Source organism: Leopardus geoffroyi, chromosome A2 (assembly GCF_018350155.1).
Source record: "Leopardus geoffroyi isolate Oge1 chromosome A2, O.geoffroyi_Oge1_pat1.0, whole genome shotgun sequence".
In the NCBI taxonomy this organism is placed as follows: Eukaryota; Metazoa; Chordata; class Mammalia; order Carnivora; family Felidae; genus Leopardus; species Leopardus geoffroyi.
In genome coordinates, this window is record NC_059331.1 from 95,085,858 (window position 1) to 95,109,671 (window position 23,814).

The 23,814-nt window shown below is 39.2% G+C and overlaps 1 protein-coding gene across 10 annotated transcripts in view; it reads left to right on the top strand.

The window, feature by feature from the left end:
- The window catches only part of CDK14 (cyclin dependent kinase 14), a 616,562-nt gene that overhangs the window by 543,778 nt on the left and 48,970 nt on the right, over positions 1-23,814 (top strand). The window contains exon 14 of one of the 10 annotated variants that reach the window (XM_045497017.1): positions 17,048-21,358. The exons of the other annotated variants lie outside the window; for them this stretch is intronic. The gene's annotated coding sequence lies outside the window, so the exon portion shown is untranslated. Of the gene's footprint in view, positions 1-17,047; positions 21,359-23,814 lie in introns of those variants that run through there. 10 annotated transcript variants of the gene reach the window in all.

A 23,814-nucleotide genomic window follows, 5' to 3' on the forward strand; every position in this document is an offset into this window, starting at 1 on the left:
CTCCCTACAAAGGGAATCTGCCCTTCTTGGATCAAGTGAATTAGCCCTGCATCCCAATGTTAGTGCCTCCTCTTGCCACTTCTTACTGCACTTTTTCCCCATTGGTTCTTCAGAGACGGGAAATGCATACAAGAGCAAAATTTTCTAATCTATAGAATTATTTCTAAGGTTGTCATTGAATGCAGTGTTTTTCAACTCCCTTAACGTGCAGAGACAGCATCTAGTGGACTGGAAATCGTGTTTCTTAAATGGAAGAGATGAAATCAGAAAGAAGTATGTCAGATGATACAGGTAGTGATAAGAGTATTGTGTCATGGAAGTTTTGTCTCAGCTGTGTGTGTGTTCAGATGCACCTGTACGAGTCACTTAATAAAATGTGTTTTTGCAGTGAGTTGTGGCCAAAACAAGTTTGAAAGCCAGTGGCTGCTCCTCTGATCCCCTTCGAGGTTTTTCTTGGGAGGCAGAGGGGGAAGGGGGTTGACACTGGGCAGGACTCCAAGTCCATCACTCTCTCCATCAAAGTAGCTGCACTTTAATCTGCTGCATTTGTTATGTTTTTCTCCTAAGATATCTTTTAAACAAAGGACGCAGTGGCCAAAAGTTTGAATAAATGATTTCCCAGGTCCCTTCTTGGGATTTTTTAGAGCTAAGTACAGTAGCTGCCAGGGCCAGATCAGGCATTATTTTGCTTTTCTGTTCTAGGGAGGACTTGGGAAATCATCCAGCCTTCAGTTGCTTGGGTTTTTGTTTTTGTTTTTTTTTTTTTTCATTTTTTTTTTCTTTCTAAAGTTGAAATGCAGTTTCCCTACTTAATCCCATAGAAAACTCTGAGACTTAGCATATAACCAGGACAACACTAAATCAGAATGGATTTTAAACAGTCTTACAGTTTAAAAAGGGGAAAGCAACGAGTCCTTCTCCCTGCACGTTTCCTGTCTGATTCATTAGGGAGGGACCAAAGGCAGAAGTGAGCATTGGTGACATGAATGAGAAGGAGCCAGGCAGCCTTGCATGCCCAAAAAAGGTCCTTGGAGAACTGAGTGTTGAGGGGAGAGCCAGTCTCTTTAATAGAAATAAATAATAAGAAAACAAACAGACTTCCCTAAAAGTGCATTTTATTTGACTTCCTTTGGAGAGTTAGAATAGGTTTAGCAGGCACTTTTTCTACCTTTGACATGATTGACACACAGTGTCCTGAAAGCTGGGATCTAAGGTTGCACTCTGGTGTTTAATTATGAGTTCTGTTTTGCCTATATGCAAAAATATGTGAAACAATTATGGGCTTCCTTTCTTTTAACCTTATGTTAGTGGACATTTTATCAGTCATTCATTGCATTAATCTTAATATCAGCCTGTTAGAGGGTGCCTGGGTGGCTCAGTTGGTTAAGCGTCCAACTTCTGCTCAGGTCATGATCTCACACTTTGTGAGTTTGAACCCCGCATCAGGCTCTGTGCTGAGCTCCTCTGAGCTCCTGAAGCCTGCTTCAGATTCTATGTCTCATTCTCTCTCTGCCCCTCCCCCCACTTGTGCTCTGTCTCTCAAAAATAAATTAAATGCAAAAAAAATTTTTTAATAAAAAAAATATCAGCCTGTTAGCAGTAGATTTCACTCGGTATAGGCAGCTCTTGTGACTCAGGGAAGCCGTGTAGAGTAGGGCTTAGTAGGGTCTTTGCCTTGGACCAGCAGCCTGGGCCTTGAGGCTTTACTGCACTACTCACCAGCTCTGTGACCTGAGCTAAGTCTTAACCTACTAAGCCTCAGTTTTTCCCATCTGTCAATCAGGACTAAGAATAGTGCCTATTTTATCAGGGACTTGAGATCAAATGGGATGATAAATGTCAAGCATTTAGCACAGTGGCTTGCTTGATGTGTAACAAGTGTTCCATAGCTTTCATGAATCCCAAATTCCATGAAGTCTGTGATAAAACAAAACACATATTTATTTGAACTCTTCTATGATAATTATTTTTTGTCTTTCCATTTCTTTTACTAAAACAAAACAAAAATCTAGAAATCCTTACAATGCAACATATTTCTTGGCACAAATCCTACATGATCATGACAAAAGGAAGAACAAATCAGGGTTCCGTTTGGTATGATAGTTTTAATGTGGATGAAGAAAGGGGATTAGTGGAAATTGGGAAGAGATATTCAAGAGACTCTTTTTTGTTATCAGCAGAAGACGAAAGTAGAAGGGAACGTGTTGCATGCAGAGGATGGCAGGAATTTACTTGAGCAAAGCAAAGAACTCAATAAAGTGGAAACTGTCTTTAAGGACGATTATTTAAGTTTCATGACCCTCAATAAGGGGTTGTTCAAAATCATTCCAAAGAAATCGTTAATGTCGGGGCGCCTGTGTGGCTCAGTCGGTTGAGTTCCGACTTTGGCTCAGGTCATGATCTAGAGGTCCGTGGGTTCAATCCCCATATCAGGGCTCTGTGCTGACAGCTAGGAGCCTGGAGCCTGCTTCGGATTCTGTGTCTCCCTTTCTCTCTGCCCTCTCCAGCTCTTGCTCTGTTTCTGTCTCGCTCTCTCAAAAGTAAATAAACATCAAAAAAAAAAAAAAACCGTTAATGTGATGTAGTCATGTGGTTGGAGTTAGAGGAGATAGACGAGAAAAATTAGAGTTGCCTCCCACATTGTGAGACTAGAGCATTGACCACGTGGTACCTTCCCTGGTGGCCTGGAAAAACTCTGGAGGGACAGGCAGTAGGTGGGGAGAGTGAGACCACGTCTGGGCATGGAAAGTAAAAGTGTGCTTCAGTTTAGGTTGGCGTATCATTTGAAAGTGGGCAATTAAAAGCGGAATCAGAGATTTGGGTGCCTGCAGCAAGATGGTGCTCTGATGAGGTCAACATAAAGGTTCAAAAACGGGATCACTGTTACTGCACTCTGGGCAAAGACAACAGAGAGAGAGGTCAGAAAAAGCAGAAATAAGTTGTAGGTGTGTCCCAGTCACAATCTTCTCCAGACCTCTTTTCTGTGCAGAGTTCCACACTGCAAGTTGTTTGTCTTTCTCTGATTTTCCAAAACACCATGGGGGCTGTAACGTGAAAGCCTTTAGTAGACATCAGCCATACACGTATTTGCTTAAAACAGTGTGTTTAAATGTTTAAAATTAAGATCCAGTGATTAAAACTACTTGGATTTTACATAAAAATCCATTTTTTTCTGTGTCTCATTAAAAAGAAAAGGAAGATTGAGCCACTCCAGGCATTCTCTAACTGCAGTGAATAGCTGGGGCTGAGCAGCACCTTCTTTAGAAGAGGCCATGCTCTGAAGTTTGCCACAACCTCTGCCGCTGCAGCCTGTCCTTCTGCCAGTGAGGCTAGGAAGCACATGATTCTTACCCTCACCTTTTTGCTATTGTTCTTCTTACAGTAGAAGTAAAAGACAAGTGAAACATTACTTATAACCATGTTTCTGTCCTAATGGCCAAAATTTAAAATTAGCCAGAGCGGCTTTTTGTTGAAGAAAAATTGGTGAGAGCATATTTCTTTATATAAATTAATGTAGAGGCACCTGGGTGGCTCAGTTGGTTAAGCGTCCAGCTTTTGACTTCAGCTCAGGTCATAGTCTCATGGTTCGTGAGTTTGAGCCCCACATCAGGCACTGTGCTGGCAGTGCAGAGCCTGCTTGGGATTCTCTCTCTCTCCCTCTCTCTCTACCCCTCCCCTACTTGTGTGCTTTGTTTCTCTCTCTCTAAAAATAAATAAATATACTTTTTTAAAAAAGCCATAAAAAATTTAATGTAGCAAGCTTCACTCACAAAGGTTACCTCCTTGGCCCTTATTGGGCCTGTCTTAGAATCTTTTCTGTGTGATAATTAGTCAGATTTATTTTACCATTATATGTGCTTATCTTCCATTTCCAAGGGGACCATAAAGCTTTTTTGAGGTAAGGTTGATATATTCCATAGCATTTAGCAGAGCGTTGTGCACAGGGTGAAATATTTGCATTTAGTCGCAGGGGAACCAGGAGCAAACTGAAAAGAATACAACAAGTTTCCAGGGAAGAAAGATATTCATGGAAATAAATGGCCCAGATGAATGAGAACCAGAAGACAATTCGCAAACATTTATTAAATGCTAACAAATCACATATAGATGTGTGAGCTATATAATGACACGGTTATGTTTGCTCAGGCTGCCATAACAAAATACCACAGAATGGGTGGGTTTAAACACCAGGCACTCATTTCTCACTGTTCTGGAAGCATAGAAAGTCCAAGAGTAAGGTTCTGGCATATTTGGTTCCTGGTGAGAGAACACTCTTCCTGGCTTATAGGAGTCCACCTTCACACTGTGTCCTCACATGGCGGAGAAAGCAAGAGGGAGAGCTCTGGTCTCTCTTCCTCTCCTGTAAGGACACTACTGTCATCATGGGGCCCCACCCTCATGAACTCATCTCACCTAATTACCTCCCAAAGGCCCCAACCCCAAATGCCATCACATTGGAGGTTAGGACTTCTATATATGAATTTTGAGTAACATAAACCATTCAATCTATGACAGTGGTTCCTTATTGTCAAGTGGCTTAAGTGCATTAAATGACGTAAGATATAGATGACTACTAACTAGCTCAAGGTAAAATACAAAAAGTGTAATTATACAAATGTAAATTCAGGGCAAGGAAAACAGCAGGGACAGACCTCACTGAGTCAGGGAATGCTTCATGGAGAAGATATTATGTGAGCTAAAGCTTGAAGACTAGGTAGAATGGTTATAGTCAGAAACTTCCAGAGAGGGGGATTTAAAGGCGCAGAGAACCTAAAAAGTCCAGGTTATGTATGAAGTCGCAAGAAATGTAATGGCCTCAACAACATGCGTGAATGGGTGCATGGGTACCTGGAGAAAGGCAGGAAAGAAAATCTGATCAAAGAGTATTCATTGTATTGTCTGAACAAGCATGTGCTACTCTTTTCCTGATCCTTTCTCTTTGCCTTTTATTTCTAGAAAACTTTGCTATGCACGATAAAACATGGTACTCAGGTTTATAATAGTAGTAGTGACAGCCTTTGACTTACTGAGCACTCACTGTGTGCCAGGCATCAATGGTGGACACTTTACACAAATACTCTCACTTAGTCCTCACAACTGCCTTGTGACTTAGGTGTTCTCATCCCCAGTTTACAGAGGGGGAAACATACATGAGCCATTCATTCATATCCCCCACATCCCCCAGCTGAGTGGTACAGTTGCATTCATAACCCAGATCAGCAAGGTGCTAGAAATGTGAAATAATAGCAAGCTATCCTTGTACTCAACACTGGTCTTATTCTGACTTCTAACAAGTCTGCTTTACTTGAGACGTTTCAATCATAATCTGTCTAAGCCTATGCAATTATTTAGTTGCTAATGTCTAGAGGAACATTGACTACCTCTGGAGATAAAATTAGAGACGCGAGAGCTACAGTTGCCCCCAAAACCCTGTCCAAATTGAGTTAATTAATCTGTAACTCGAAAACCCTAAAGGCCCTATTTAAATACAATTTCACTGTTAGTGAGAAGCTCTAGAAACCTTGATTAAAACTGAATGCAGTCAGAAATAAAAAAGTGTAAATCTGTCTTTAGTCTAAATTTCTCAACAAGAAAATTTGCCGTAAGTTCCATATTGTTTCAGTTAGCTCTTAAAATACATATCACAGTTATTAGTAAAATGATAGTAATGTTCTATATAAATCTCATGAAGGCCCAATTGATCTGAAAACATCTAGGATTTCTATGTAAGCTCTTGTGGGTTTTGGGGGGTTGTGTGTTATTTTTTTAAGTTTACTTATTATTTGTAATTTGTGTAAGCTCTATACCCAATGTGGGGCTCAAACTCAGTGACCCCAGGATCAAGAGTCACATCATAACACTTGTTTTTTTAAACATATACTTAAGATACTATTACATGGGCCAAATTCAAATGGTATTAGCATTTCATAAATACTTCTTTCACAATAAAAATCTTGTAGGTGCAGAATTCATGTGCAGCCTTTGTCTCTGACCAGTTTTCATGGATTCCAGCAGCTTGTTCTTATTTATGTCAGTGTAAGGGAAAAGTGAACACAGATCATCCAGAAGCCATTTAGTTTGAGGATGCATTGTTTGAACCGCAGCTGTGCTATCATAATAATTTGGGGCACAGTAAAATTAGTCTGTACCTCTTAAAATACTAGTCATTTTGGAGCAGGGATTCCAGAATGTCCTGATGCCTGGAGCAAGTCCACAAAAGGGATCATCCACTGACAGATATTTGAGGGCTTTTAAAAAATGTGTAGCAAAAGCAAACAAAGTGAAGAATCAAAGGTAAGAAAGCAAGGAAGAGACGATTGTAGCAAAAGCATAAGCTGTTCCTCACTTTTCACTTCTAGGCCAAATCCTTACTGTTTGGTCCATTCCAGGGACATCGTGGCAGGGAAGAGAGAAAAGAGACTCTGGCAGACCTTCCTCCCTCCCTAGGAAGAGATTTAAACCTTGAGATAGTGTTACTCTCTTTTCGTTTTCACCTTTTTTGTTCTTAACTAGTTGCTGAAGTGTGCGTGAGGAAAGCCATAAGGTATTTGTTGTTCAGAGATCAAGTACTGTTAAAAACAAAAAGAAATGGTTCTCAGCGTTCCTAAGAAAAACAGTAACCAAATGAGACAGAAGGAGGGGTGATCTATTCTCTTCAGTGGTTTAAGATTTCCTGTCGATGTGGATAACCAATATATGCAAAGGCCTGTTCTGATTGAGCAATCTCAGTACCATCCTCGTAGTGCCTTATTTCTTTAGACATACCTTTTTAGAGGGCTGAAATTTAAATTAATAAACCAGTCAGGGCTGCATGCCGACATGACTTGAAAGTTAACTGGAATTTATTGATCTGCAGCCTACAAGCTGTTCTATGCTGCACTGCACATAAGAAACCAGTCTTTAAAGTTGCCAAAAAAAATTTTTAATTACCTCAAAAAAGATATTTTGCATCTTCAGACAGTACTGTTGTTTGACTGGAACCTTCTCCCCTCTACTCCTCTTGCTCCCAAACTGGGTCATTAGTGACTAAGGTTGATAACAGTAATCCTGATGCAACATTCACAATCCATGCTCAATTTTCTGCATTAAATCTAGAGAATGGAAGCCATGGCTCTTCCAGGCCTGCCACTCTTCCTCTTTCTGTGGAAGGGAGAGGAGGGGAAGTTCAAAAGCTGGGGGTGCAACTAGAAGCTCCTCATTTGCTTTGTTAACCTGTTAAGAATCTAGCCTCCCAAATATCTCAAACTTCTTAAGCGTATTTCACATTTTCCCTGGATGCTTTCTCTTGAAGAGCCACCTATTGTGTAAATCTAAGCTCATCCTATCGGTGTCCTAAAAGAGCCTTTTAAACTTCAAAGAGGTTTACCTGGCTTTACTCTTCAGACAGTGAGCATAGTGGATACCACCCCCCTTACTATTCAGACAGTGAGCATAGGGGATACCACCCCCGCCCACCCCCTGTAAACCCTCTGTGACTATAAACTTTTCCAGTCACTCCTCTCAACTTGTGTTTTTTCCTTGCTGAACAATTTTTCTATCTCTGTCTGCCCCCATTGTTCTTTCATTACACACACACACACACACACACACACACACACACACACACCAATGAGATTTTTTTCCCTCCATTTTTAAAAATAATACTTAGAATATTTTATTTCCTCAGTTTCACCAGACTTTTCTAATCAGATGCCTTGTAGGACATAGTCATCAAACTTGTCCATGTTGGGTGGGAGCAGTTATGCCACTTTGGTGTGTTGATAAGAGCATCATCTGCTTGTCACCCTCCACCCCACCTCCAGCAGCTCTTCTCTCTCCTCTTGTCTCTTTTCTCTCTCTCTCTCTCTCTCTCTCTCTCTCTCTCTCTCTCTCACACACACACACACACACACACAATCTTCCCATGGTTTTATCACACGAAAGAGGCAGATACGTCATGCAGATCTACCTTCCCTCCTTCATTCCTTTTCTTTTTTCTTTTCTCTTTGCTTTTCTTCTCTTTTCTTTCTTTCCTTCCTTCTTTCTTTCAGTGTGCTTCTCTCTCCAAGATAACTTTTAATATTAAAAAGAAAATCCAGCTAATGCTGTCTGTCGGTTACATATAACACTTCTCTGATGAAAAAGGTTGGTTCTTCTCATTATTTCCCATCTTAAATCAACTCCTCTCTCCATGAGAAAACACTTTCCCAATCCCATGTTCACTCTGTTTTTATAAACCATCTTTGATGTGGAACCTTGTCAAAGGGCTTTAAAAGTTTAAATAAATGATGTGCCCTGCTTATTTACCTTCTCAAATAACTCACAATGACTGAAGAGTCATGCCCTCTCTCTATATATAAGCCACATTGCTTTTCTCCTAACAGATTATGTTTGCATATATGGTAAATATCTTCCACCATATCCTAGATTGTACTAATTTGCTATCAATGAAGTCAGATTATGAGTCCCAGGATCAAAATCAAACTCTTTTTTTCCCATAAAAATCTGGATAGGTGCATAAATAATCCAAAATAACAACCAACTCTGAAATTATTTCTCTTTTGGTATGATAATACTTCATAGCTTTTATTCCTTCTAAGCTATGTTTAGAATTCTGTTTAACTTTAAAAGGAGCATGTTTAACATTAAAGTCAGCATCAGGGAGTCAGTCAAGAAGTGAAAAGGGACCTGGGGTTTAAAGTTTGTTATCTCCATATCTCTTTGAATACCTTTCTATCTACATATACAACAAATATGTACACACATGTACAAATATGATCAGTAACAATCCCTGGATTCTGAATAACATGTGAATAATAAAACTAAGCTGTATGATACAAAATAAGAACTCATTTTAAAAGAATTTTCAAATCAGATAATGATGTGCACATAATTACATTTTACTGAGATAGGAGTTCTCCATTTCCAGCGCCTTTAATAAAATAGGATGGTAACTCGTCTGGCGGGTATGAAGTTTGTCAGGTAATAATTAGTTTTGGTGCCCTATCAGTATGCCCCTGTTCTGGATGTTTAGGCTACAAAGTCAAGTAAGTCTTAGTGCCCAACCGTAGGGATACTGCAGTCTTCTAGGGAAGACAAGAGCAATCAGTGAGCCTTGCCCGATAATGAGAACTGCAGTCAGTTTTGCCCGGGAGTGCAACAGACCATGGCCAGGAGGACGGTAGGACCATGGAAGAGGGATGGGTAGACAGTGCTGCTGGCAGGACTCCTTGCTTAGAGGTATTATTTTATGTTTTCCATTCCCTTCATATAAATACAAGTCAACAAATGTTCATCCAGTCCTTACTATTTGCCAAGCATTGTGCAGACAAGATATAGCTGCTATCCATAAGGGGCCTGTAGACTAACAGCAAAAGTTGTTGAAATTTTCTGTAAAAGCAGCCATAACACACTATATGTGAAACTTTACAATTAGGAAGCCTGGGCCCTGTAGTAAAGGCCTAATGATTTTTGAGTGCTCTGGATGGACCAGTAGTCCTAGCTCGTTTTTAATAATAATATTTATTCAACACTCTGATTTCTGCCATAAAACAGTTTTGCCCTCCAGAAAAAGAACCATTTTGGGAAATGTGAGCCAAAGGGCCATTTCAGGATATGGAGTGAACAGCTCTCCAACTAAGAAAGTAGTAATAGGTAGGAGATGTCATTTAAGTGGGATAAAATGCTGAAAAGAACTTTATGTCAAAATATTCCTTCCCTCTTCTGCACCCCTCTTCTGAACATTTGGGAGCTTCTTCAAGAAAAAAGTTAGCACCACTTTCAGCACGTGGCACAGCCTCTTTCTTTGCATTCTGTCCTTTCTGACTTTCCTCCCCTCCTCTCCACCTTCCCTGCATCCTCTGTCCCCTGTTGAAGGCTCACACAGGATTCCAAGCATGGAGAGCTGCTGACTACTGCAAATGACATCTAATAGTTCTTAGTGGTTCAGGCTTTCTCAGTTAGCATGTAGCTAATGCATGAAATGTTAATACTTCTTAAAAAGAACATATGTTACAATCTCAGTGCCTTGTCAAACACGCTCTAATCTGTTAGCAATTTAGACCTGACAAAAGCTTGTTTCTTTGCCGCATATCTGTCTCCATAGTTTTCCCCATTCTGTGTCCTGGGCAAGTTCAAAGCCTGATGACGACATTAAACAGCACATGCCTTGGTTTTGTTAGCCAGCTCTAAACTGTTTTATATGAATGCACTAACTAATTTCACTATATGGAATTAAGTATGCTGTTTGGGTGTGTTTCTGTCCCCCTCTTTTTATTCCACTCCATTTTCTCCCCCTCTCTTTATTGACCCGATGCATCCAGATCCATAATGGCAGGAAGAATTGATTGACTCAGAGAGTGGGGGATTGCAGTGTAGTGATTTCACGCTCAGTTGTTGGCTAACAAGGCACCATAGTTTTTATTTAGTGAGGCCTAGTGGCAGGAGATGAAGAATTGTGTAGGGTCCAGCTGCCAAGGTTACAGAGCAGGCAGCTTAACGGGCTTCGGGGTTCCAAGTGTGAGGGGAATTGTCTCTTCCCAGCAGGTAAGGGACAGATCTAGATAGCGTCTATTGCGTTCAAGATGCTGAGTGGCCTGGCCAATTCATAAATCTAAAAAATTACAACATCCTCCAGTTGGGATTGTGCACTTAACCCGTTTAATGCCATAGATGTAAGACCTCCTGCCTGCTACTTGTTTACGAGGAGACATTTTGTGTTTAAAGCATTTCCTTAAATACAATTCCCCTTTCTAAGTTTCCCTTTAAATCAAAATATATTAGATCAACTTATTAATTAGGTATTTAGGTGAAATGTAGTCAATCTATTTTTTTGCTGCTCTATCCTACAGGAATGTAATATATTTACATTCTTTTTCAGACAGTGATTTTTTTTTTTTTTTACATGTTGATCTAAAATACTAGAAAAGCTTAATGTTTAGGTACTGGGTGTTTGTGTGTGTGTGTGTGTGTGTGTGTGTGTGTGTGTGTATGTTTTAATTTTTGGTAAGTGAAATGGCCTAGTGAATTTGGCTTTTCCTCCATCCATGAAAAGTAGTTTACTAAGTCAGTAAAGGTTTCTGAAGAGGAACATCAAGGACAGTATTTATCCTATTTAAAAACCTGTTTTCAAGCGTGTTGAAACCACTGTTAATGTGCTAAGTTCAAGTGAACCAGTGAAGGACCTCTGCTTGATAAAATTAGCCCTCTTCTAGTTTCTGCATACTAAAAGATAATACAATTGTGTCTCTTTATTTTTTTATTTTTTCATGTTTATTTATTTAGTTTGAGAGAGAGCGCATGAGCAGGGGAGGGGCAGAGAGTGAGGGAGACACAGAATCTAAAGCAGGTTCCATGCTGTCAAGGCAGAGCCCAATGTGGAGCTTGATCCCACAAATCATATCATGACCTAAGCTGAAATCAAAAGTCTGACACTTAACTGATTGAGCCACCCAGGCACCCTCAATTGTATCTCTTTAAAGAGTATTAGAATTTAGGTTTTGGTGCACCTATGGCTTTTAGGACATTAATCCAAATAGATTTTAGTATAATAAACATAAGATTCATATTCCTTGATTATTTGCCTCATTAATGCATAAAGTATTTTTTTAATTTTGTTTATATGGAAAACTCTACACTAAAGGACAGAGTATCACTATTAATATTTGATATTGAATGCCTGCAATGTCCCAAGGATTTTATATCCCATTAAGCAGGCATAATTTGTTCTTAAAACAAGAGTTCCTTTGTGGAGGCTATTCCATTGGCTTCTGCTCTAGCGTTCTGCCCCTGCCCTTACACCCTTCTCACCCAAACACAGGTCTTCAGGCTATCTCATAGTACCAAGCAAAGAACTCAAATTCTCAGTTCTAAAGTGAGTCTGATTTGCTGACAGTTATAGGTCCAATGGGAGTCTCCTCATTCCCAGAGTCCATTCGTTTCACATCATATCCCTGATACAGAATGGACCTATTAAAAGTGGCTCATTGTAATTCAAATCCAGATAACTGTGGATCTCATTATACTCTCGTGCACACAAAACACAAAACGTTACCTTCACCTGGTAAAAGCCTGAAGGAATGTGGTTAGCCTATAAGTGGGGTGGGGGGGACAACTTTCCCTAAATTTAAAGTTATACTGGGGTTCCATTTAAAACTATAGATTTTTTAATTCCCTGATTTTTATTTCTCTGGTTGATTTCTTAGCAGTTCTATTTTAATAATTTTTGCCATGTTTTTACAATATAAATAACAACTAGTTTGGAATGGCTTTCCTCTTGGTGTTCCTCATTTGATCTCAAAGGGCACTTTTGTTCATTATCCCGTAGATTAAGAAGAGGAAAAATGCTTCCCTCTTTTTTTTCCCTGCATATTCTTCCTTTGATCCAGGATGACAGAATCCACTGGTAGTTAAATATCTACTTTATATGGTCGCTAAGATGGAAAGATGAGTCTCAGTTTTACCCACTTATGATGTAATGTTATGGCCTGTTGAGCTCAAAGAGAAGTGAAGTAGTCTAAAGAAATGGAAATTAGGGCCAACAAGAGATGGGAGAATCCTTAGAGCATGCAGACCCTGTTGGAGTTATACCCATGTATTATATAAAACCACGCCTGTGTGTTTGGGATTATGGTATTCTGAAACACAACCAGTGGCTTGATTGGCTATATTAACCAATCAGACTTTCCTTGTGTGGTTGCAACTTCTCCAAAGTTCCACAGAAAAATTATAGTTCCCCATATATAGACCACTTATTCATACAGTGTTACGTCTTGTGAATTGTGGTATGATCTTTCGGTCTCCACAGATACATGGCAAGCTTAGAGTAATTTAGAATATAGTGGGAAAAAGTGGCAGTTGGAGTTGCCATTTGATAAGTTTCACAATCAGTGAAAATTATTTTTCCTCCTCCTCCTCCCACCCATTTTATCGCTAAATCTCTAGATAGGAACAGTCTTCTGGTATAAAAAATCAGAATGATGTGTAAGTCTTACATTTTATTTTCATGTTCACTTTTATTCATCTCTTAGGTATCTGGCAAAGCTAACTGGAGATAGGAATTATTTTTTACCTTTAACAATTTCATTCATGAATATTTTAATCATTTCTGGTGCTGGTATTATAGTCCAATCATAAATCATGGGAAAGTTGCTCTCAGTATTTTCCTCAAACAACTTATATTTATTTTAGATACAGATTTACCTATTTCTGCTAATCTGCCATTCATTCAATAAATGTTTATTAAGTACTATTAAATGCTATGTGCTGGGGCAGTAAAACTCGATTATGTATTTTTACTGCATTCAAGGAACTGACAATTGAGCAAGGGAAATATACATGTAAATATATCACTTTAATTTAGGTAGGAAGTACCATAGCCCGAGTGTGAAAAACATGGTGCAGGAGACAGAGAATAGCAGCTAAAGCTAGCGTGTAAATAATAAAACTAAAGCACTAAATGGAGGAAACATTTTTACCACTTGCCTGACTTGTGTATGGTAATGATGACTTTTATAATGACTACGTGGCCTACAGGTTGAGTGCCATTTTCCAGACATGGTAAAACTAGAAAATACCAAACATTTATAAATAAATCCAAGTTATAGTCTAAGAATCCAGGATGGGTGGGTGCATCTGCATTGGTCAGGAGTGAGTGATGCGAGGCCCTGGCTGGGCTTTGACCAATTGCAGAGTTGGTGGGCATGCAAAAAGGAAGCCTAATGAAATCCTATATGGCTGGAGTCATTCTCCTGGAAAGACATAGAGGTTGGGATTCAAGAACTAAGAAGCCTTAGACAAAGGGGCTTCATTAAAGGCATGGAAATTTTCAACCTACTATAACAGACAGTAAGTATTTACTGTTTTGTCCTTGAGCAAGGGAATGACACTGTAGTCATGAGATATAAATATTGTTTTTTAAATAACATTTACCATGGGAGCGATCTCTGATTATAATATGTCATATATTCATTATAAAATGTTGGAGAAACATGAAAATAAATCCCTTACAGTCCCAACACCTCAAAACAATTTTGGTTAACATTTGGTGTATTTGGTTTTTTGTTTTTGTTTTGCCTTTTTCCCCCCACAAAATTGGATTCATACTCTATATAACTTCTATAACCTATTTTTTTCCACTGAGTAAATCTTAAACATTTTCCCGTGTCACCAAATACTCTTCTGCAATGTCATTTCTAATACTGTGTGTTTCCTCATATAAATGCACCACAATTCTGTTTAACCAGCCATTGAACATTAAAGGTGTTTCCAATTTTGAACTGTTGTAAATCATGTTACAGTGAAGATCCATGTATATAAATCTTCCCGTACACAAGTAATTATTTCCTTAAGTTTCCATAAAATTTAACTCAAATTTTGAGCCCATGGGTATGGATAATTGAGGTTGCTAATACAGATAACTGCATTTAAAACACGATTTTATTTTATTTTATTTTATTTTATTTTATTTTATTTTATTTTATTTTATTTGTTTTTTAAGTAGGCTCCACGACCAATGTGAGGCTTGAACTCATGACCCTGAGATTGAGAGATTGAGAGTCCTGTGTTGTACCTACTGAGCCATCCAGGTGCCCCTTAGACACTATTTTAGAAAAATAAAGTGGGTGTAGTGTGCAACATGGCTTGGATGAGAGATTCTGTGAGAAACCATTCAACAGAGTGCTAAAGAATGTTATGATTAGACAGCTTTGGTTCAAATCGTGGCTCTGCTTTGTTGTGTGACCTCAGGCAGATAAATTCATCTCTGCGCTTAATTTCTTCCTGTATAATGATATAATTCATAAGAAGCATTCAGAGCAATGCTTGGCTCATGAAAGTTGACACTACTGAGTTGTTATTAGTATTATTGTGGAAATAATTTAGGTGTGAATTGGTGAGAGCCTAAGTCCCATTAATGAAAGGAAAAATACAGAGATAAATTTTTGATGAATCAGTAGGACTGATTGTATATACTGACCAAGGGAGAGAAAAAAGTTTAAAAAAAAAAGTGAGTCACAATTTTTAAGCCTGGAGGATGGATCTCTTAGTGATGGAGGTTGACTCTGACCATACTGAAGTTGACACAGTGGCAGAGGGACAGAGGCTGGTGCCTGTAGGTTGCAGAGTGGATACTGAGGAAGGCCATGTAGATTTTAGGAATGATCAGAAGTGACATGGTGATATAAAAATAAAGGGACTCCCAGGAGAGAGCAAGGCTTAGGACCCTGGACTGTAGGAGGTAAGTGGAGATGGAAAGAAGCCAGATAGAAAACCGATCCAGCCACAGAGATGGAGAAGATTGCAGAGGTAGATAGAGAAGCAAATTGTAGGAGCCATGGAAGAGTTAAGGTCACAAGGGAGAGGGGACTCAGCAGTGCCAAAATGGCAGAGTTCAGAGATGATGGGAAGTGAAAGCCATTGCTAATTCTAGCTAATAAATGGAAAGCAAGAGAGTTTGGATTTTCTTTGTGTATTCTGACAGTTCTTCGGGTGACTTTTCCTTCTAGATTCTTAAAACTTGTTTTGTGAATTTTAGTCACTGTGCTTTCTTGGTCATTTTCAAACACTATTTAGAATTCTTCCTTGCTCTGTTAGTTATATTTCAAGAAAAGCTGCAAAGCAGTTAGTTTTCCAGCTTGCCCTCTAGTAGATCTTTGTTTCTCATTCATTCCATCTTCAGCACAGCTGCCTAAGCATTTGGTTCATGTAACCATTAAAAACGCATGAACAAAAATGCTGTAAAACAAACAAGACTGCGATATTTTATGCAGTAATCACTTGCCAACTCTCCCCTTTGAAACTGAAGCCATTTTTGTGTCATTGAAGTATAGTAGAATGATCCATAAACAAGATTTCTGTTGGGTTTGTGTATTAAAACAGATGAAATCATTTTAAGTAAAATGTCAAAAGCATTTGCTTTCTATCTCAGATCCAAAAAAATATTCATCATTTATCCAAAATTAAAAAAAAAAAATGAGTTTTGATCCCCGATTCATTTGCTGCTTAAACCTGGAAAGACTTTTTCTGATATAAAATCTCAATTATTAAAGTAAATCATTTCTTATTTCATTCCACTTTGTGCAAGTTGTTTCCCCATAATCATTTCACTCTTATTACATTTTAGAGCTTGGCTTATTGACACTCACCTATCACCTTCTAACTTTATAAGTAACTCTCACTAGAATTGGCCACCAGACTTCTCCTTACTAGTTACCTGCCTATTGGTGTTTCCCATCATCTTCCAAGTACACTTTGGTTTGGTCTGGTTTTGAATTTAATTTAAAGTGTGCTTTTCCTTTAGGCCTGGCCTACCCAACTTTGCATTAAATCATCCTGAGGTTGATTTTTCCCCAAAACATGTGTTTGGGTAATTTTTAAATCTCTTTGTTAGATTCAGCTTAAACTTTCTGTTTCTCCTGTTTTCTATTATTTCTTGGGTGCCCAGCAAAGCACTGAGCCCAGATGGATTCTTTATAACGGCTGCTTGACAAGGATTTAAAGTAGGGAGTGAGGAGATCCTTTTTTTTTTTCTTGCCTACAGCTGCTCTCAATATGGCTCATCACGACTGAAAGGAAATGAATAAAGATGAGTTATCTGAACTGAAAATCAGCCACAGAGCAGAAGCAATTCATACTCCCTAACCCGTCCACAAATCCAGTAGGGAAAAGGAAGTCATTGCCATCGTTTATTTATTCATATATTTTTAATGGTGGCAGGATTACTTTTTAAATCTTGTACCTTTGAGTAGTGGCCATTTGGAGCATTTGTGAAAGGCCATATGGTTTCAAATGAGATTTCCATCACATTCTGTGCATTTGAAACTATTTATACAGCACTGAGCTCTTGGCACGCCCAGCACTGGAGCATGAGCAAATCCATGAAAACACTGTAGACAAAACTAGAGAACATGCAAATAAATAGCAGTTAAAGAAATGTTAGTGGTTTGACATGCCATTTTTGGATCGGCCTTCATTTGGATGATGCAACCTATATTTTAATTTAAGCAGCTATTATTTCCATATTTTGTGCATTACATGTCTCCATTGATTAATTTCTACCCGTGTGACTTAGGTATCTTAAGTGCTCAAAAACATTTCAAACAGTGAAACATGTGGACAGAGAATTTTGAATTTGGGTCCAGCCTACAGTGGAAGATATTGTTCATTGGAGAAATTGCTGGATCACATGTTTCATGTTTTCTCTATAAGAAGAAAAGATGTGTATAAGTATGAAAAGCAGTTTCTAGCTGAAAAGATCTCATGTTCCCCTGAGATTTTGACATGTGAGCACCTAAACTCCAGCTATCGTCAGTTTTTATCCATGACAAGCAACAGGCTCACTATGGCATGTGAGACACATAGTGCTTCTAGTTGTACTTGAGATTCGTACAGACCTGGATTCAAATCCCAAAAGCATCATTTCTCACTGTGTGTCCAGGGGCAAGTCCCAAAGTCTCTTGGAGGTTTGTTTTCTTTGTTTGTTTTCTCTTTCTAAAGAACTATCCTTTCTTTATCCAAGTAAGGATAGTTAATACTGACCTCACAAAGCTGTTGGAAAATTCATTGAGAGGAGGGAAGTCAAGTGCCTCATATTACCTGAGAGGCATCAAGGCACTGCAGCATGGCCATTAGGAGTTCTGGTTTCAGAACCAATTGTTCAGGTTCTGACACTTATTGACTGTGGCCTTGGGAACAGAGCCACTTCTCCATCTAGACAGTGATAGTAACCATAATCATACCTCATGACTTGTGACGAGGAGTGACTGAAGTGACCCGTGTAAGGCACTTGGACTAGTACTTGCCTGGTTCAAGGAAAGTGCTTGACACTCTTATATGCTGACCTGGCAGGATGGTTGGACAGATGGGAGTTAATGTCTGATTCTAATGCCATGAACAAACAATAAGTAGTGCTACTGTCCTTGTCATGCAAAAGTAATTCAATGTGGAGCTCCACTTCACCATGAGCACTCTCGATTTGACCGCCTGGCTCATCACTCTGCAGTTCATCATGGCCACAGAAGCATCTGGTCTGGCACTTACCATCTGTGATGCTACTATTTTTCTCCAAAGCCATGATGAATTCCACAGCTCCCAAGAAGCTTCCTGTTTCTTTCACAATAGCCGTTTGCCAAACTTAGAAGTTTCTGACATTCCAGTTGGGCATGGCACTTCCAGACTTGTTACATTGGAAATGTGGAATTGGTCACAACTTACATACTGATTTCCTTTAATGTGGAACATTCTCTAATTCCCAAGTGGTGTTCTCTGCAAAGTAATCTGTCCTTTCCAAGATTAGTTACATGATATTGAAAAATGCTATAGAAGAAGAGGACCATGAGAGTCCACTCTAGAGCAGGTGTATATAGTGAGTGATCTTTCTGCCCTGTCAGAGGTAAAGAACTGATGGGCAAAGGGTTAACATCTTTTCCAGCTTCAATAAAGTCAGGTTATGCATGAGGTAAAGGGTGAGGAGCAGATATTTAATATGCTGGCTAACTTGAAGTACCTCCAAAAAATTACAGTCTTAAACTTAAGGACTCCAAAAGAGAATGGAAATTATGTTGCATTTTCAATGATGTGCGTTTCCCAGGAGGAGAAAAACTTTTAATATCTGTGAACACTTTCTTTAATACCCAACAAATGTGATATGCTGCTAATAGAAAAAAAAAAACAAAAACGCCAATTTCAGTTGTGTGCTTCATGGTCATAGAACAATACAGAGTTGATATTGCAGTAACAGGGATCTAAAACTACCCTTCTAATGAAAAACAGCCCTGTTTGGACAAATATTTTCTGGCATCTTTATATTTCCCTTAACTGGAAACAGAAAACGTTGGCTTGGTGTCATGACTACGGGATACTGTGTTTTTTAAGTAAAAACAAATTGTGAGGACGGTGTTGCCAAGAAACAATGAAGGTGGTTAGAAGGTATGGAATGGGCTACTTCAGGTGCTCATATCTAACAGCATCGCAGCCATAGATTGATTTACTGGCTGAGCCATTCAGCATGGTAATGCTATTATCTGCTGTTATTTTCTGAGGTGTAGTCACTTACTGCCTTTCTACCTATTCTTTTCACTCCTTTGGTGAAAAAGAGAGCTTTCTGTGAGAATCCTGAACACTTGGAAATTTGGAAATAATGTGAAATCTAAAGCAGATCTAATTATCCATTACACGTGTAGGCCAGCTATTCAAAGCCCATATTATCTAAAGCTGTGTCCCAACTTTGCTGTCTGTACACATGGGAGCAGACACTGTGCAGGGGCAAGGAAAAAGTGAAACTGTCCCATGGGTTGGAAAGCATGGTGGTCTCAAGCAGAGAGGGAAGGAAACAAAATTGCATGTAAGTCTGAGTTGTGCATCTAACAACAATAAAAAAAATAGCACAAAATCAGAATTACCAGTCTAGGATGGGACGTTCCCAATTCCACTTGATGATAGAGTCTAGAATATGCCTATGTTGGAGTTTATAGGACAACTGTGACTTCAGTCACAAATGGTAAGGGAGCTTCAGAGATAGAGCAGTAGGGTTCTGTGTGCCCCTGGTTCCCCTCTAGTTTCGAGCTTTTTGATCATATCCTACTTTTTTAATACATGAGTGTAATAGGAAGACATGTTTACAATGTTTACAGCCAGGATCAAAATGGCTCTCAAGAAGGACTCTACTGTCATCTGAAGAAATATTGATTAGAGGTTATATTTAGAAACAAGATCTACCTCAGTTGGACGAATGGGATGGTGCCAAGATTTTCTCTAAAATATCTGAATCACTTTATCCAGGATGGAGAATATGAAAAGGGGAAAAAAGCAGAATAGGGAGAAAAGAGCCATCTGAGTGGCATAAGACCATGTGTTCTTGGCTCGGCCTTCCCCAGATCTTCAGCAGATTCCTCTAACCGCATCTGTTGTGAGCTGAGTTTCAGTGTACACGTCCCAGCAGGTGGGAGAGCCCTGGAGCCCTGGGCCATAGCAGCATAAGCATCACCCCCGTCCCTGGAATTTACAGAAATCTTGGGAATTGTGGACTCTCGTGGGCTGAAGAATTGCCTGTTTTACCCAGATCTAAAGAAAAGCTTCCAGCTACCACCTGGGTAATATACATATAAAGGTGTATTATGACAGGGAGGGGCAATAAATTCAAATAAGCAACTTGTGGCCCATAAATACTTGTGTGGAAATCTTTAGTGCAACAGATGACTGAAACCTATAGTCCACATTGAGTTCCTAGTCCTCCATTCATTTTACTTGTCCAGGTTTATAGGTAATCAAATGTTTACCATATGCTGTGTACATTTTTAAAGATTTTCTTTATTTCAGGCCCCTTCGGTATATTCCATACTTACTATTTCCTTTTTTCATTCCCTTTACTGTAATGTATTTGTCAACTCCACCTATGTACGTGGATGTTAATGTGTTTTCCAGAGCATAAGTTATCACTACACAATAATATGATTACTCTGATAAGCTACACATAACAAATCCGTATGAATCCTATCATAGACATTGTGTATTCATGCCACAGTTCATTTGCCTTGTGATTGAGGGCAGTTTACAAATTTATACATAATACAAAAGATAAATTATTGACTGTCCCCAGAGCCCTGATTCCAGGGGGTTTACAGTCTCTAATTGGAAAGGGAGATGGAGTCCCACATAAACCATGGAAAGACAAGTCTGATCAGTGTGGACACTCTGGTTGGGGAGACACTGCTCCTGGCTGGAACACTCCTAATGGAGGTAGGGTTTGATCTGAATCTAGACATGTTGGTAGGTTTATGGATATTGTGGGTTGGAAGAGGGTGGGGGGACAGGGCTCAGGCAGGAGCTGCCCCAGCACAGAGTCAGTGGTGGGGCAGTCAGGGTATGTGTATGCACAGGGCAGCACAGGCAGATGGTGAGAGGGCAGGTTTCTTAGAGTAGAACATAATGCTGAAAATCTGAATTTACTTCTTTTAGAAATCAAGACATTTGCCGTATAATTTACAGTATATCCTGAGAAAAGCCTTAGTGGTGAGATTCTTGAAATGCAAGGTTTGTTGCTCAAAGCAGTGCATTTTTCTACAACACCAGAGCAGAATGAGAAATAAGTTTGTATTTTCATTCAAGATAACAGCTCAAGCTATTTTTTTGTGAGGGACTAACTAAAACAGCTGTGGAGCAAAGGTACCAAAATCAAACTTTGACAGCTGAGTCAGTCTCTTTATTATTTTAATTATACTCTCTTATCAATAAATCCTGGCCTTTACTGTTTCAAAACACCTTGAGGCAGGCAGACACACACACACACACACACACACACACACACACACACACACACAAAATGAGCTTAAGATGGCTTTTAAAATCCAACCTATGATTGGAAAATAAATAGTTAAGCTGAATAATAAAACAACAAAGCTATAGATACTGGTAAGTCTTCTTAGCTTTCAGCGCATAGCTAGAACATAAGAAATAAAATATTGGTCTTATTTTTTTTAATTTTTGTGTCAATAATTTCTATTAACAGTTCAAAAATGGCATGCCAACATGAACTATAACTACATTTTTCATGTAGCACTGAAGTCAGAAAATCTCCACTGAAGAAGTTGAGAAGCAAATTAGCTATTCTGCCTTCTCCAAGCTTGATACTTAAGAAAGATTAATTCTTCTCGTGGTGTCTGAAATGTTTGTTATTTTTTTTAAAACTCGTGAAAGAGAGGCACATAAAAGAGCACAGTCACTGCCTTCTTTGGCAGGCAAGTGGCCTTAGCCTGGACAGACTTGCTGGAAAACCCTCAATGGAGGACTTTATAACATATGGAAACATTAGATTATATATATTCTGACAAAATGGTCTTTCGGGCACCAGAGCATCTTCTTAAAGCAATCCAACAAAAACATCCAAGTTTAAGTTTTCAAAAACTTCTGTTCAAATCCCAGAGTCCCAAGTTGACTTCATTCATTCAGTTACTCCATACATATTTATTTCTTGCCTTGTGTGTGTACAAGAAATTGCACTAGGTACAGCGTTCTCTTTAAGCACCATTTTCTCTAAAATGATGTATTTGATTTAATAAGTACCTTTTCATTTTTTTTTTTTTACTAAATGTTTCTTCTCCATGCAATCCTAGCAAATCATTCAAGCCTTATGTTAAAGGGAAGTGGTTTTGTTGTTAGTTCAGTGATACCTTTACATTCTTTTCCATGTGAGGGACAGCCTCATGGGAGGGGTAGAAAGACTTTTGGAGAGGAAGGGAGAGGTGGGAGGCAGGAGCCCAGGGAGTCCAAGCTCTAGAGTGTGGCCCTGTGAAGGCACCAGTTGAGGAGCAGACTGGAAGGGTGAATGAGAGCAAGTTACTGTGAACTGGGTTGGAAGGGCAGGGGACAAGGGAGCCAGGGACCAAGAGCACCCATTGGCCTAGGGTAGTGACAAAGAGCAAAGGCCCCAGGGTCAGACTGCCAGGTTCAAATCCCAGCCTTAGACTTACTGACTGTGTAACCTGGATAAGTTATTTACCCTCTTCACACCTCTGGTTCCTCATGTATAAAATGGAGAAAATAATAGTAATAATAACTATCTACCACATAGGGTTGTCATGGGAGTGAAATGGAGTTAAGACATATAAAGTACTTAGAATATTGTCAGGCACATAGTAAGTGATCTATAAATTTTACCCATTATTATGGTTATAAGTCCTCTTAGGAGAAGAGACATGTAGTCCGAGTGGACAGTCTCAGTTGGGATGTATAGCATTGTCAAAGCCATTCCAGACTCCTTTCTCTGGGAAACGTTGTGCATACAATTATACAAATTATGTCTTTAGCATACTTACATAATTGTTCCCCAATTAATATCTCCGTTTTCAAAAAAACTAGATGTATCTGCATGTTCCTAAAAGTATCATCCATGGGATTTGTTCACACTGCTCCCATAGCAATGGTAGGAACTTCCCCCTAACAAGGTAGCTGGTCAGGTTGTATTAAGTCTGCTGTATAAGCCTGTGGCCAGTGCAAGTAGCAAAGAAGATTCTCCTTATCTCCTTGCTGGAATGTAATTATATTGTCTCTTTTGAGTCCCTGAAATTGCTCTTCATGTCCACCCCATGTCTTGCTGGTCCAGAGAGTCTGGAATAAATTGGTGCAAGGAAGTGTTCAGGTCCTTTAGAAGCCAGAACAAGGTTTTGTGAAGCTGCTGGTGGTTTTGCAACATAAGCATTCCTAATAATAAGTTGAGTGTTCAAAATTGAGGAGTTTAGGGGTGCCTGGGTATCTCAGCCAATTGAGTATCTGACTCTTGGTTTTGATTCAGTCATGATCTTACAGTTTGTGGATTCAACCCCCACATCGGGTTCTGTGCTTACAGTGCATAGCCTGCTTGGGAGTCTCTCTCTCTCTCTCTCTCTCTCTCTCTCTCTCTCTCTCTGTCTCTCTCTCTGCCCCTCCCCCATGCTCGCTCGCTCGCTCTCTCTCTCTCTCTCTCTCAAAATGAATAAACTTCAAATAAATAAATAAATAAAGTCGAGGAGTTTAGGCTGAAAAGGAAAATAACACTGCAGTTATTCTGAATTATTGAGGAATGAGATGGTCAATATAAGAAAAAATTTAGATAAATGAGGCTTGCAACTTTAGGTGCACAAACTAGTTGCTATTATAACCATTTTGGATAAGAACATGCATAAGGAGTTCATTAAGGTTTTGAAATCCAAAAACATGGGCTTGAGTCTTACATGTAACACTTAACTAGTTGTGTGATCATATTGTATTTATATTGTCTAAGTCTCAGTTCCCTTATTTGGGAGATGGCAGTATTAAGCACATCTACCTCATAGGGAAGCTGTAAGCATAGATTCCTAGAAGTGC